General features: G+C 45.2%; 1 protein-coding gene across 9 annotated transcripts in view; it reads left to right on the forward strand.

Annotated features, from left to right (window-relative positions):
* ARHGEF1 (Rho guanine nucleotide exchange factor 1) overlaps positions 1 to 15,294 on the forward strand; it is a 1,792,426-nt gene that overhangs the window by 295,332 nt on the left and 1,481,800 nt on the right. The window contains exon 1 of one of the 9 annotated variants that reach the window (XM_069640918.1): positions 2,474 to 2,660. The exons of the other annotated variants lie outside the window; for them this stretch is intronic. The gene's annotated coding sequence lies outside the window, so the exon portion shown is untranslated. Of the gene's footprint in view, positions 1 to 2,473; positions 2,661 to 15,294 lie in introns of those variants that run through there. 9 annotated transcript variants of the gene reach the window in all.

A 15,294-nucleotide genomic window follows, 5' to 3' on the forward strand; every position in this document is an offset into this window, starting at 1 on the left:
TCCTTACAAAAAATTAATCCATTCCTGAAAAGTAACTTGAAAGATGTTCCTTTTAACGTTGCTGGCAAAGCGGATCAGGAGCCCAACAATCAAATATTCACAGGAAGGCCAAATTCCCACTCTATACATGCTTTGACACTTTTACGTAGTCTTCTGGGTAAGTGTCTGTCGTGGTAACATGCCAACCGGTGTTAACATCAGGAGGCCCATGTACTTGAGCAAGCCAGCTTTTTGTTTTGAATGCTGATCTTAAAAACACCAAAGGGAGATGGTGCCAGCCCTCTGAAAAAGTGGGCAGATGCGATCCACCCAGACCTGCCTACATTTTTAAAGGACAAACCTGGAGATTGCCGTCAAGCAGCGCTCCACCCACATTGCTATAGTCCCCCCACATTGCTAGGGTATAAGCGTGCCCACAAGTACTGTGCCCAATCACATGAAGGTAGAGTTGCTGGGATTTCCGAAAATGCACTAGCTAGACTCCAACTCTCTTTCCCGGAGACCGGGAGTAAAGCATGGAAACCCAGAGTCTCTGGGCTAAGCCCGGAGAGTAGGCAGGTCTGGGTTCACCTGCATGCACCCTCGACTTGTATACGGAAAATCATCAGCACAGTCCCAGGAGCAGGGAAAAGTATCCGGCTCTCTAATAACATCCATGACAAATCTTCATGACTCACTTGCCCTTTTGTCCTTTCCCCTCCTCACCCCATGTTTATTACTTGCACAACTATAATCAATCCTAATATAAATATGTTAAGCATAAAGTGTACAATTGCGGTGTTACTTCCCCCCATCTCGAGACTACAAACACCAGAGTGCAGTTCGGCGGAAGTTTAAAAAAACAATGACCTCTGGGTTTCCTAAATGTACTTTCAAATTTAAGACTCCTAACAAAAGATAAGGGGTGAAAAGGTTGCGATAGGTTTCCATTGATTGCCTTGGAAGAAAGCATAGCTGAAGCCAGCAAACTTGTGCCTTGTGTTGGATTTGGCAATAAATCGGCCCCTTTTTCAGTTCTCATCACCACAATGGTTACTTAAACGAGCCTATCTCCGAACAATCGCTTACACTTTAGAAGCTCTGCTAAAACAAAGAGCATAAAAAGTATTAATTGCGAGGCCCGCCGAGGGTAATGGGCCACTGTCTATATCACAAGGGGCGGACTATGGACGGGAGAAAAAACCGTTACTCTTGAAGAAACCATCCCTATTTTAATATAATCGTATCGTGGCAGCTGGTGCCTTTGCCCGTGGGGCCCTGTTTGTGTACATTGTGAGCTTCAAAATGTTCATTCAGTGTTTTATTTGCATGCAGATTTTTGTTGTGCAAATCTATATTTTTTATATTTTGCAAACCTATCTGATTATATATATATCTCCAGCGATCGCCAGAGATTGGTGCATCCTCCAGGCAATACGTGTTGGTACTCTGGCAGGGTCGATTCTGTCTTTCATCCCTATGCATTCAACGAACGGATTATCATTTCTCTAGTTAATGATTACATCTGTTATTTACAATGCAATGAACATAGCCTAAAAAAGATGTAACGTTGGCCTCCTCACTCGAGTACACAAAAGAAAACATACTGATTAAATGCATAGTCCTCCCACTCGCTTCATTTATAAAGTGCCTGAAGAGAGACTATGGCTACACACTGCTTTGGGAGATCTTTTTTTTCTTTGGCTGCCGGATCCAAGAGCATATTTGGGTTTTCCGTGCTGCCTTGGGTTGATACTAGTGGTATAATGCCCCTTCATAGGTGTACGTTTTTTCCGACTCTGGCGGACGAGGAGTGGCAGGATTTCCATTCGCAGCTGCTTCCCCCTCCCCCCCACCTCACCAGACAACACTGAAGGCTGTGTATTTTCGCCGAGCTCCTGGTCCCACAGACTATTTATTCATAAGCTCCCTCCTCCTTACAGCTGGAGGAGGGGGCGGTGGAAACATTGCCGGAGGTGGGGGCAGGCGTAGGCACCTCACCTAGAGCAGGAATGCCTGATAGAGCCCGAAAGTAACTCTCTAAACAAGGGCAGTGGGACCGGGCTGAAGGTTCGACCCGAAAAGGGGATTATTGAGGACAAGGCAGACCCGTGGACCGTGTTGGTACCTTCTGTGACGATTTCTTTTTAATGGACGGACTTCATTTTGTTTTTTCCGGAGCCCATCTGTTAGTGGCAAGCATCTGGTGGTGTTTAGTATTGTCTGAATCCCAGCTTGCTCATCGTCTCTTGCCCGGTTCTACATGCAATACACATTACATTATTGGCAGTGTCAGCTTTAGCAGCGGCAGCACCATGGGCGGTTTAAGACAAATGAGGTTCCCTGTGCGCCCCTTTTCAAGGTGGGGGTGGATACATAGGCGATTATTGTTTTTTTTTAAATGTTTAACTCCCGGCTCCAGCGCCTGAGCAGGGAGTTAATCACTGGAATAGGGCGCACTGTTAATGCGCCAGCGCCCTATTCTAATGAAACTCCCCTGCTCCTGTGTCTTAGCGGGGAGATACTGCTCTCAATAGGTTGCGCCTTTAATAGGGCTCCTGCTGCGCCTTCTCCCACTACGCCAGCTCGGGGAGCCCTTGAAAAACTCCCCAGACCTAACGTGGCTGGCGGCTAATGGCACCCTCCAGCAGTTGCCCATGCGGCCCTCCCCTGCTTATTGGGTACGTATCTCCAAAATAAGAGCTTATAATGAACAATGGAGATTTTTTATTCAATTTTATGTTTAATATTTGTCCGGAGCTAAGTTGCTTGTGTTTTAATTCTTTAAGAGTGGGTGGGCGGGTTGGGAGAGGGTTTGGTGGTGGTGTCCTGTGTCTTGTGTTCGTCTGTGTGTTATTGGTACCTTTGACAATATTCGATCAAAGTTCTGTTTGACATTCTAAAATTCTGTGGATATTTTTCTTATTGTTTATGCAATCAGTTTTGTTTTATTATAAGTTTCATGCTGATTACCTATTCATTGTTCTAATTGCATTGTAATGATTTATTATCCTGAAATACGAATTTGTTATTCTGTTGTTCTTAAATGTTAAATAAAGAGGATAAAAAAATAAGAGCACTGGTTCCATAAATGATACATTAATCGGTTGCACCTTTCCTTTCCAGTTGGTTTGACCCTCATATTTTTAACTGCCCCCACACTTTTCCACTTGCCTCCTAGTTTCTTTTCTCAATCCCTGTTCAATACCCTCACGCTCCACTGCTCGTGACTTGAGCACAAGTGTCTACATTATTGTAGGCTAACCTTTTTATCAAACAGCACTGTGTTTTGCTTCCTTGACAATTCCTGCCCTCTTTACTTTATTAGCGTTCACATTCGGCTGCATAAGCTTAGGGCGCCTGTTAGGACCAACATATGCCCTTCTTCATCACCTGCTACTTTACTTCCTCCTGAAATCCGTAAGTGAAAGTGTTTGCATTTAAATGTTCGATTAGCCATCTCCAGTCCTCTGTTTATTCGTGCCCTAGTCATACGAATGGAGTTTCACCTCTCTTGTATTACTGAGAGTAGGTTAAAACACTTGTGTAGCCCCTGCCGCAATCCTAAAGCACTTTAGTAGGTATGTACAGGTGTATATAAGTATGTTTATGGTGGAGAAGAATAGTTATTATTGAGTCTTTTTATGGATTTTAGGGGGGGTGTTTGTTAAAAGGTGTGAGAGGTATGTTCCCTGTCTGAGGAGAGTTTAATTAGATGGTGGCCTATCTGAGGCTGTCTTGGGAGGGCATCCACCCACAGACTAGTGAAGCCAGCAGCAAATTTCACAATACTCGTGAGAGCTGTTATTATGCCAAGGTTCGACTACTGTAATGCCCTTCTTGCTGGAGCTAGTAAGGGATGCATCAAAAAACTTCAGATACTCCAAAATGATGCAGTCTGGATTATTAAGGGCACTACATGACTGGACCCAGTATCCATACACCGGAGATAACTTCATTGGCTTCCAATGGATGCTAGAATATGCTTCAAGCTAAACACCATTGTTCGTAAGTGCCTGTATGGAAAAGCTCCTCAATATTTACAGGAAAGATTGGTTATGGAGCACATTACCAAAGTCACTCGTGTCAAAGGACTCCATGCGCCTGACTCAGCTGAGATGTAAAAGAGTCTGAGGTAACGGACGCTCCTTTGCCTCACAGGCTGGCGTGATGTGGAATAAACTCCCCCCGAAGATGCTGGGAAGTAAACCATTCTGTTTTTAGGTAAAGTCTTCAACTACTGTTTGCCTAGATTTGGTACTGTTTGCCTACAGGCTCCGGCACAGTATAAACAAATAAACCAAAAAAAAAGGCCACCCTCTAGCCCTTTCTGATTGGGTGGCACCAGTCAGGAAGGAGGAGACTGTTCCATCGTTTCACAGGTGAGGGTGGGGGGAGGGGGCTCTCCTTGGCCCTTTTAGGAAAGGGTGGTCGGACCGAGCTGGCCCCAGTTAGGTGCAGGCCAAGGCGCAGGATAGAAGAGGAGTATCTAGTAGTGAAGAATGTTTAAAGTTTAATAGTGGTGTTAATTAAAATAGTGGTCACCGCTGGGACCTGTTAAAAGAAATCAGGGGTAGCCCATCTCCTGTTCAGGTATTGTAGGGTGTTGGCATCTTTTAGTTGCTGGTTACCTAGCACCTCTTTCCTCACAGCTTGTCTTTGGGGAGTGGGGGTCATAGCGGGGCAACACCCTGGCCTAGTGGTGATGGCCAAGCCAATGGGCAAAATCTCAAATAAAACCAGGGCTACACTTGCAAACTTGACTTTTTAATTCCGGATAATTTGTCTATTATTCATTAACTTTTTAACATGTATTTATACTTTCAATGTACACCTTCCTTTTTTCTTTTGTGAGGGATTGTTGCCCCAGCCCCTTCCACACATTCCTTCTGGACTTCCACTTCTTCCCTTACTGCAATTGTTCACCCTTTCAGGCCTCAGGAATCCTTAAAAATCCCACTAGACATGCAGGGAGAGTTCCTTAGTTTACACACTCGACCTAAAAGACATGCACTCCTCCATGGTGATGGGTGACAAACTATTTACTGTTTCTATCTGTAAAAAGGTGCCCGCCACCATAAACGCTTTTCATATTTGGTGCAATGCTGCCACACACAAGACCAGCCATGCTCAGTGAAACTTATTTGCCATTACCTGCAAAGAGAGCTTGTCTGCAGTAAATGTCAAGTTCCAGCCATCCCCGTACTCGCCAGCATGGTCAAGTACCATGGAAATGGTTCTCTCCCTTAATAAAATCTACTCGCCTTTGTGAGTGGGCTAGTAGATTTTGCTGGCCCCACCTTTGTTTCATTAACTTCCGAATATCATTGTTAAACAGACTAAAAGCCTTTTTTCAGTTTAAAAGTTATTTGGCTCATATTTCATTTTTGTTAATTCATTAATGTTTGTACCCCCACCTATCATTTCTTGGGAAATAATGCAGGTTTTGTTGTACTAGTATGTTATGATGTGCCATGTTCTGTCATGGGATGACGTGTCATGTCTATTATGTTTTACATTAATGCCACGTCACTTTATATTCGTTAAGCGCTTTGAAACAGCTGGAAGATGACGATCAGCACTCCACAACCACCCAAATAATTGTATACGTTTACAGCAATCGGCTAATGAAAAAGAGCCATAACACCCAAATAGACTTGCAGATGTAAACTGGTAAGCAGACTCTACACTCTAGTTGAACATCTTTTTGCAGGGAAATGTGACTGCAGCCAAGGTTGAGAAAGATGGACGTGCCTGGTTTATGCAGATTAACTCCCAGTAGTGCTCAGTCGAAGAGGACTCAAGTCTTCCACACTACTATCATCCTCACAAAGCTCCTGGAAGGCCACAAGAACTTGTAGGTAGCCCTGCCCAGGGCATTGTCCCCAGAGGAACTATAGTTAAACAACCCTCCTTTAAGAGTATCCATAATTCCTCCCAGTTTAAACTTTTATAGTATACTGGCCATTTCGAGCATAGGGAATGAGTCGAGTTTGCTCTCATGTTCCTGTATGCATTTGTTGGTCACACCCAGGTAATAAAGAAAGGCCTTAAACCTAGCCCACCCTGAGCCAAACATATGCTCTCTTCACTGTGAGGGGTCAGAAAATCTAGACAGACACAAAGGTAGAGTTTTCTCAAAGTTTGCCATTTATTACATGAAAAAGGGTTGGATAAACATCTATCTTTCTCTAACCTAAAAAATAGGTCCCTGCATGCAATCTAAGCAAATTGACCTAGTGCCCAAAAAGTCTCTGACCCTCACACTCCTACATACAACAAAATTATACAAGGATTGTATGGCTAATTTCAGTTCAACAAGACAGTTTATCAATTCAAACTTAAAGGGTTTTGAAAGTACTCCTTGCAACCAGGGCTGGGCTCCCTTTCCCCGGATCAATTCAGAAATACTTTGAGAAAGTTTAGTTCTAGGTAACACAAAAAGTCTCTTCCATCTACTGTCTTTCCCCTTGATTGAGCCACTAGCTTTTCCACAATGTTTGTTCACAATACAAAACAACTGGCGCTTTCCACAATATCCTGCTTGGAACGGTACATTTCTTTCTTTCATAACACAAGTTCAAACCCAAAGCAATGATTCTTTTAAAAAATGTTCAGCAAATAACACGGCACACCTTCTTCAAATCAGCTGCGTTGTCAGGTTAACACAACCCTCTTCACATGAATTACTTTTGTCAGGATAGCACAACACACTTCTTGGTGATAACAAAGCTTGTCAAACAAATTATAGTCAATAAGTTATTTAACAAAGGTCTTTTCAACACACCTTTTTACCACAAAACCTACTTCTTTAAACCATAATCTTCTATCGTGGTATACTCGCCTGACAGGACTAATTACTATAATCCCATTCCTGGTATGGTCGCCTCCAAGGAAGAAAACTCCTACAAATACAATCAAACTTGGCTGCGATATTGATTCTAAAACGCTCCACACCAATGTCTCTTGGAAGGAGCGCTGCTCAAAACTGCCTTCTTATATAGCCCATTGGCTCTTGGCAATGTGTATTCTAGTTTCCCCCAAATTAAGAACCATATATCGAAGGATTATTCTCAAAGTGTCTCTTAACTATTTTTTGAGAGCTTCTGTACTTTTGGCAGTTTGGGTTACAAGTTTCCCCCAGTTAACATCTCAAAAAGGAAGAGTTGTGCCCCTGTCGCCTCTGTATGGTTTCAGTCTCTTGGCTGTTGGCAATGTGGGATGTAGGCTTTCCCCAATGTATAGCTCCTAAAAGAGGATTTACGCTTTTGTCACGTTTGCTCGGTTTCTTCAGTTATTCGAAATTCAAAATTGGAAGATTTCTGCCTCGTATCATTAATTGTTCGGTCTTCAAAAAGTCAGGGTGTAAGTATTTTCATGCGGAGTGCCCCAGGGTGAGCATTCTTATTCTGCCAACTCACCAGCAGCTCCTTGTTGTGGTCAGCTGCGGCGGCACAACTCTGGCGTCTAGCTCGCTCTCTCTCCTGCTTCCACATACCATTGGTGAGCTTTGCTTCGGTCTCCTGGAGCTCTGGCAGCTCAGTGGATCTTTTGCGGCTTCCCTCTCACGAAACCCCGTCCGTATGCTGAACTGGGAGCATGTCTCCTTGTCAGTTGGGCTTCTTCTTGACCTGCCACTTCCCGCTGCGCGTACTCTGCACCTCTGCTCACTTTCACCTTTCGTGAGGGCTTCTACTGGCGTTCTTCTCTCCGTGGCTGCTCCTGCACCTGGGACAGACTCTGCTTCAACAGCTACACCTTTTGTACTGCATTCAACATCTCCTTCACCACCTCCCCTTTCCTGCAGCTGTGCTTCATGCACATTCTGGAGTTGCATTTTGAATCTTCACTGCCTCTGAACCCTTCTTCCTCATCCCAGTACTATAAGCAGTATGAGTACTGTGGTCCATAATGGTACGGGTCTTTTTATACTTGGTTAATTTTGGCTGTTTGATATTTTGAGAGCTCTTAGAGTGAGGGAAGGTTATTAAGAGGTTGCAACTTGATTTCTACCAGATGCACAATTGGGGCAATTCTGGGTTTTCACACTTAATTCTTAAACTACTGAGGCACAAGCCTTATTCTGTTTGTCTTTCATAAACTGTTCTTTGAGTAGTTATATGGGAGGTTTTTGTGCATTGATAACATGCCATTAGTTCTCTTGGAATAATAAGGCTATTATCCGCAGAAGAAGATGAACACTACGTCTCTCCCAGTGGAGTCAACGCCCCCCCCCCCCCTCCCCCTCTCCCTGATAGCCTTCGCCTCCCATGCGAACCTCCCCCTAATACTGCCCCAAGGGTTAGAATCAGGTAGGGGCTGCTTTCCCCTGGCCACATGGGAGGAGGCTTTAGGCTGGGGTTTGGGGATGACTGCAGGATTCATCCCAACTAGGAAAAATTGAGCATTAATTTGCCCTCCTAGAGTGTTTTCCTCAAGTGACTATTTCCTTTCAACTTAGTTAGCCTCCTATGCAACATTTTGCAATCTTGCCTCTAAATTAGTTTCTCTCCCAGTGAATGTCTGCATCCCCCGTTGGAATATAATTAAATGGGCCCTGCTTCAATTAATTACCTAAAATAGCAGTCGACAGCCCAAAGAACTAGCGCTAACATGATGCACTAATATCACTCTGCTCCCATGTTTTGCATAATCGTATTATTGAATCTGCCTTCAAGAAGAGGGAGTTTGGCCATTACTGGGCAGTTGTTACTTTTTCATTCCTCCTTGCGTTTTGCTCATATTCACTTTTATTTTTTTAGCACACAATTGTTTGCTCTGCCACCTGACAGCTGGCCAGATTATATTACCTAAAAAACCCAAAAAGCTACCTCATAATTATGTCTCCTCACTTCAAATGTTTCATGAACACATCTTGGGGTGCCATCACAACCATGCTTCCACTAATTCTAGTACTTCTTTCTAAGATCCAGTAATCTGCCATCAGTGGGAAAAGGGCAAGTATATGCAAAAAAAATGTTCCCCCGCTTTGTCAAGACAAGCTTTGCGTTTGATCCAGTCTCACATGGCAAACGCTTGCTACTTAAACAACCACATTCCCTGTGCCTCTACCTCATTCTATCTTTTCATTTTATTAGTTTTACTCAAACTTTCGTCGCTTCTCCTACACTACACGTTTTTACCCTGGAATGGGCATAACATGCCAATTTCTCAGAGAAAGTCCAGGTGCCGCAAGATCACCAAGGTGAGCTGCACAGTATGAAGGGTTTATAACATAACATGCCGACTGTGCTATTGGACATTAGGGTGGCCTTGCTATGATAAAAAATGTTCTTGAATTTCGGGTTTTAGATTAATTCTTTACTATTACTGAGGAATATGTATTTGCAATTTCCCCCACTTAACATTTTTGTCTATTCTGTGTTACCGCTTCTGTTTCCAATGCTACTGTTGAACACATTTTGGTTTAATTGACACTATTGTTATTTCACGTGCCCCATTGTTCATTTTTTTTACGTACCTTGGAATACATTGGGGGACTTGCGTTTCTGTCCCCACCGCCCACGCCTGTGTGAATGCCTCCTGAGCTGTCATTTTGGCTGCATGGAGAGTTTTTAACCCGCAAAACATTCTGAATGATCATTTCTCGCAATGTCCTTCACATTGATTCGCCAATTCCAACTGATTGATATGACTATTTAACTGTTTGTGGTCCGTGCTAAAGTGCAATCTGTGTATCTAGATCATTCAAGAATGTCTCACCTACTCTTAAGTGGAACCATGGGTCTTCTAAGCCACTTTACTTCTTGGTGGATAACGATTTAAGTTCAAATGTTCTATATTTGCATCTCAAACAGCGGACATTTAGCTCCCATTCATACATTCATCAACGTTCAGAAATGGCTGACTGCTCTTTGATTCTATTAAGAGAAGAAATAAAATAGTTTGTGTACAGAAATGGCATGTCAAACTCGGTACACACACTGCCCTTTCTTCTCTTGATTTTTTCACAAGGCCAGTATTCATGTGGTTAAATATTTTTTGGTATCCCAAACCACCTCAGTCGACAGTATGACTTATTTAAGGTGCTAGACCTATGCATCAATTCAGTTTGTTTTATTATGGACTTTTCGGTGTCCTGTGATCAAGAACCGGGAGCTCAGACAGCAAATATTACCATAACCGCGCACCTGCACAAGGACCTGGACTGGTGGAGGCAGGAGTCCAACCTTGTGGCGGGCCGACCTTTCAGACCACCCAAGATGGATCACACCATTATGACAGATTCCTTCCCCCAGGGGTGGTGGAGGGGGGCACCCTGAGTGGACTTGCTGTACATGGTCTATGGTCTATGGTCAAGAGGTGTGACCAGCAGAACCAGATAAACTGGTTGGAAATGATGGCTATCTGGCTCGCGCTCAGGGCATTCCTTACCATCATCAAAGGCAGAGAAGTGTGGATTCAAACTGACAACTCCACCTGCACCTATTCCCTCAACAAGCAGGGGGCTACAGATAGCTACCTCTAGAGGTCGACAGCTCAGCTGGCTGGGCTCTGACAACTACGAGTGGCAGTTAAACAAGAAGATACTTATGGACATTTTCAACAGGGGGGCAGGGGAGTCAGCCCAGCAAAGACCTGTTTGAGACAGCGAGCAACCGGACGTGCCAGTGGCTCGCCTCCTGGGGCGGCCATGGCTCCATGGGGGGATGCGCTACAAACTCAGTGGAATGGAATGTGAGCCTAGGCGTTCCACAACCCACCCCCCTCACCCACACCACAACCCTGTACTCCACGAAGTCCTAGGCCAGATCAGGGAAACTTGTCAGCTATGTCTCATTCTAATAGCTCCCCAGTGGCCAGCCAGGCTCTGGTTGTCAGATCTGCTGCAGTTGTCTGTTGAACCTCTGGTTCCCCTCCCTCTTGGACAGGACCCTCTTCTGGTACTGCAAGGGGGAGCAGTGATTAACCCCTCCCCGGCAAAACTAAGCCTAGCAGCTTGGTCCCTCAGCAGGTAATGCATCAACATCTCCAGTTGTCTCGGGACAATCTGGAAATCATCCAAGAAGCCAGGAATCGGGCTACACTGAAACAGTACAAGAGTAAATGGACCAAATTCTGCTTCTGTGCCAAAGAAAATGGAGTGGACCCACTGATGTGCATGCTAGACCAAGTGCCATCATTCTAGTCTTCTCTAGCCAGATCGGGGGTTCCGGTGGACACGTGTCAGACATACGTGGCGGCCATAGGAGCATACCGGAACTCAGACATGTATTCCTTTTCATCACTCAACCCAGTGGTGAAAAGACATCTTGTGGGGCTAACACGACTGTACCCACCGGTCAATCGCCCGCACCTGGTCTGGAATCTTAATGTGATACTCAGTGCTCTGGCACACAAACCATTGGAGCCCATGGTTACAGTACCCATCAAACTAGTCACCCTGAAGACAGCACTCCTGGTGGGGCACACCTCGGCTCGCAGAATCAGCGAGATTCAGGTTCTAGTGGCTACGGAGCCATTCACTGTTTTTCATCTGGACAAGTTGGTGCTTCGCACTCACCCTAGGTTCCTCCCAAAAGTCATCTCCCCTTTTCATCCCAATGAGATCATGCTTCCCACCTTCTTCCCTAATCCGGAGGAGGAGGCGGTAAAGGTGTAGACTATAGAGTTCCAAAACGGGTGCATCACATAGAGAGAGAGTGGGTTGGTGTCCAGAGCGCTGTACTTGTACTTGTCTCGACATCGGACGAGCTTTAAAGTTCTACCCGGCCAGGACTAAGGATTTTCCCATATCGGATGCCTTATTTGTCACCTTTTGGAGGATCAAAACCAGGCAAGCAAGCGTCCAAGGCATCCATAGCCAGATGGATGGTCGCGGGTGTTCACGAGGCGTAAAAAGGCACAGCGCAAGGAGGTCGCAGGGGACATACACGCTCAGGCAATCGGGGCCAAGGCAGCAGCGGTCGCTTTTCAGTGCCATGTCCCATAGCAGGTGATTAGCAGGACAACCACATGGGCCACCGCTTCAGCCTTCTGCACGCATTATTGGATACCATTGCTCGGGCTGATGCTGCCATTCGGGCAGGCGGTTCTGCGTAACTTGTTTGCATAGAATCCACAAGCACTCTCCTCCCCAGGGCTTGCTAGTCAGTGGTAATCGCCCAGGCAGGATGGAGGAAAGGGGACGGGATGTAGGAGTAATTAAGTGCTAATCACCGGAGTGACTAACATATGCCTAGTCCTTAGTCCCCTTTCCTCCATGCGTCTCACCCTTTTCCCCCCACCACCCCCCAAAAATAGCAGGGTTGTAAAATGATCTAATGCAACCGACGCATCAAAGGGGACTTGGGTGTGGCGTCGGCGGGCAGGGTTAAAGGAGCACATGCTCCCAAGGCTGTGCGCATGGGAAATTGTTATGAAAAACCTAGCAAAGCGAGGGACACCCATACAGGATGGAGGAAAGGGGACAAAGGACTAGGAGTATGTTAGTCACTCCGGTGAGTAACACTTAATTTTTCCCTTCTTGGCACTAATTTATTCCCATTTCCTATTCTAACTTTTGACGTTTTCTCTCCTATGAAGTAGGCTTGATATGCTGATGATTCTCTGCCTCCTTATTTCATCAATTTTATTCCAGGCGCCATTTTACTTGGCTTCCTTTGTGATGAATCAAGATGGTTTTTTGGAACCCTTGTAAAATTGTCAGAAGCTAACAAACCCTATCACTATGAAGGAAATCCCCTACCTAACAAAAGTAAATGGGTGCTCATCGAGTCCAAATAAGTCTGAATCCTAAGTAGCTAACTTGCCCTACCACTTCACTCCAAAAGAAAAGAGAAGTTTGTACACTAGCCTCATTATGGATTTCTGCCTGGCCCAATTGTAGTAGACTTGTTCTCAGTCTTAAAGTACTGGTAGATTGTCTTCACAGTTCATGTACCAAAATCCTTTTGGAACTACTACTGTCTTCTGTAAGGTTTTCCCTCTCTCCCTGATGAGGAAACTGTTTCTTATTTGTAAATGTTCCAGTCCCTCCAGGACAACTTGAAAATGCAATTCTTTCCTTCCCGACTTCCCAAAATCTGTTAGCTGTGTGGTAAAATGTCTTCTCTTTCAATGTACAATTCATCTTTAGGGTTCTTGCCCAGTCGAATAACACTGCTCTCTGGGCTTTATTCACTATGCTGTCCGTGTTGTAGAATATTCTGCTTCCTTGTAATCTATCTCAAGATGGCACTTCTGTCTGTGCTCCCTTGACCCTCTTGGCAGTGACTTTTTAACTTTAATAGACAGTTTATGTATCTTTTCCCACTCTTATTTGGTGAGGGCTGTGTGCCCATCTCCTTCTCTTAACTTGGTGCACTCTATTGGCTACTCCAGCTTTGTGTTAAATTGTTCGTATCCCTTTTCTCTCTGGAACGGAGGGGCCCGGGTGCCTGTGACGTTCTCAACTGTTCGTAGTATTGGCAGCTATTCCAACCTGTCAGTACAATGTTGGTACTGTTTGTTCCGTGTTTCAATGGTGCTGTGTGTGCATTACATTTGTTCTGATTTTTTTTAGCTCGTGTCGGTTACTGTGCTCCTGGAAACCTGCAGTAATGTATCTCGTTTGCCTCCACAGGTCCGTAGTACCTCACTACCTGCCGGTGCCTCTCGTGGTGGGAAGGATGCTTGTTGACAAAAGCTCGGATCTTGGGCTCCTCTTCCCTGTCTGGTCTTGACGTTGGTTGCTGGGCGCCAGTCCACCACTGGTCTTCAGTAGTCACCCCAGCCGGGAAGACGGTTGTCTTTCCATCTTGCCTCATGCTCGGTCAAGGCACCTGATCATCCAGCCTCCAGCTACTAGGTTTCTTGCTCGGCTCGCCACCGCTGGCTCCGTGACTAGACGTAGCCCCTTCCAGGACATAGATGCTTGAGGGGCTCGCCTTTACATAGCGTTTATTTTCCTCCCACCATGGGAGTTACCTCTCCATTCACATGACGCTCGAGTCTTATACATGTCATTTTAATGAATGAAATGTCCGTCTTCCATGATTATGGCACTCGGGCAAGGTTCACCATTGCCTGAAGCCAATAGGCTCACAGAAGGATCTTTGTGATTTACAGTTGTAACAGGGAATGCATCGGCTTTTTGGATATCCATATATGCAGAAAGGCTAGTGTTGACTGGGAGCTCCATGCTGATATGGGAGTCCTTGCTTCTAAGAGGTCCCACTTGCCAAGACCCGTAGGGAGGGTCTTGCGTAGCCGGATCACCTTTAGTCTCAAACAGGGTGCCTCCCCACTGGGGAAAAGGGACTAATTGTCTCACAGTTCTATTCTGTTTCAACTCCTTTTTGCATAGTTGTTTGGAGTATGTGCAGGTGGGCTCAACCTGGTTGGGCCCAATTCAGGGATCCACATGAAATAAATCATGTTGCCCATGTTTAACATGCATATGGAACCTGTGGGCGATCTGGTCTTCGGGTAGGCCTTGAGGTATACCAGTATGCAAATGACACCAACCTTTTTACGTGTGGCTTCTCCACACTCAAACTGTCTTAAACCAATTAATATAAGGTGTACGGAAAATATCTGGGCTTTAAATAATGTTTAGAGATAACTATCCCATAAACTTACTGTTACACAAATATTTCAAAAATAAAAGTAATGAAGTGACTACAATTAATGAAAAAAGTAAATTGCATTTGGAAAACCCCATTATAATGCTCCTTTATTCAATACTCTGTACTCAGATTTTAGCACAGAAAACTATTCAACTGCTATCCAATTTGAACATTATTCATTACAAAAATGTTTCTCTCCATTCCATCAATTGAGTTAATAGCTGTTAACCCACTTATGACCACACAATTCTCTTCAGCGTCGCCCAACATAGGTTTTGGCCTAATGGTCTTTATTTTCACGGCCAGGACTTCTTTGGGGCTTTTAAATTTGGGATTGGGTTTTGGCTTTATTACTGAATTTGCAAAAAGAATTAAGCAATAAGCCCTGAGCTGCGGGGGCATTACCGAGTCTGGTAAAGCCCTGGGGCCCATAGTTACAGGCCAGAGAAAAGCGAGGGCTTTAACGAAGGCCCTGGGGCTTTACCGGACTCAGTTATGCCCCCGCGGTAAGGGGTTTATTGCTATTAGTACTCTGGCCCACAAGACCAGGGTACTGGAGGTTGGGGGAGGAGGGAGCAGGGAGTGGGAGGGAAAACACCTCTCTCTCCGTTGGGGGGGAAGATGGGGGAGGATGGCAGCCGCCAGCTTTGGGGTGGCTCGGAGCGGGGTTTACCCCGTTCAAAGCCTCCTCATTGGCTAATGGGCTGCCACCCCGCTGCCCCCACCAGGGACAAAGGAAAAGAAC

The sequence above is a fragment of the Ambystoma mexicanum genome, chromosome 1q, assembly GCF_040938575.1.
Source record: "Ambystoma mexicanum isolate Mex_15411 chromosome 1q, UKY_AmexF1_1, whole genome shotgun sequence".
Classification (NCBI taxonomy): domain Eukaryota; kingdom Metazoa; phylum Chordata; class Amphibia; order Caudata; family Ambystomatidae; genus Ambystoma; species Ambystoma mexicanum.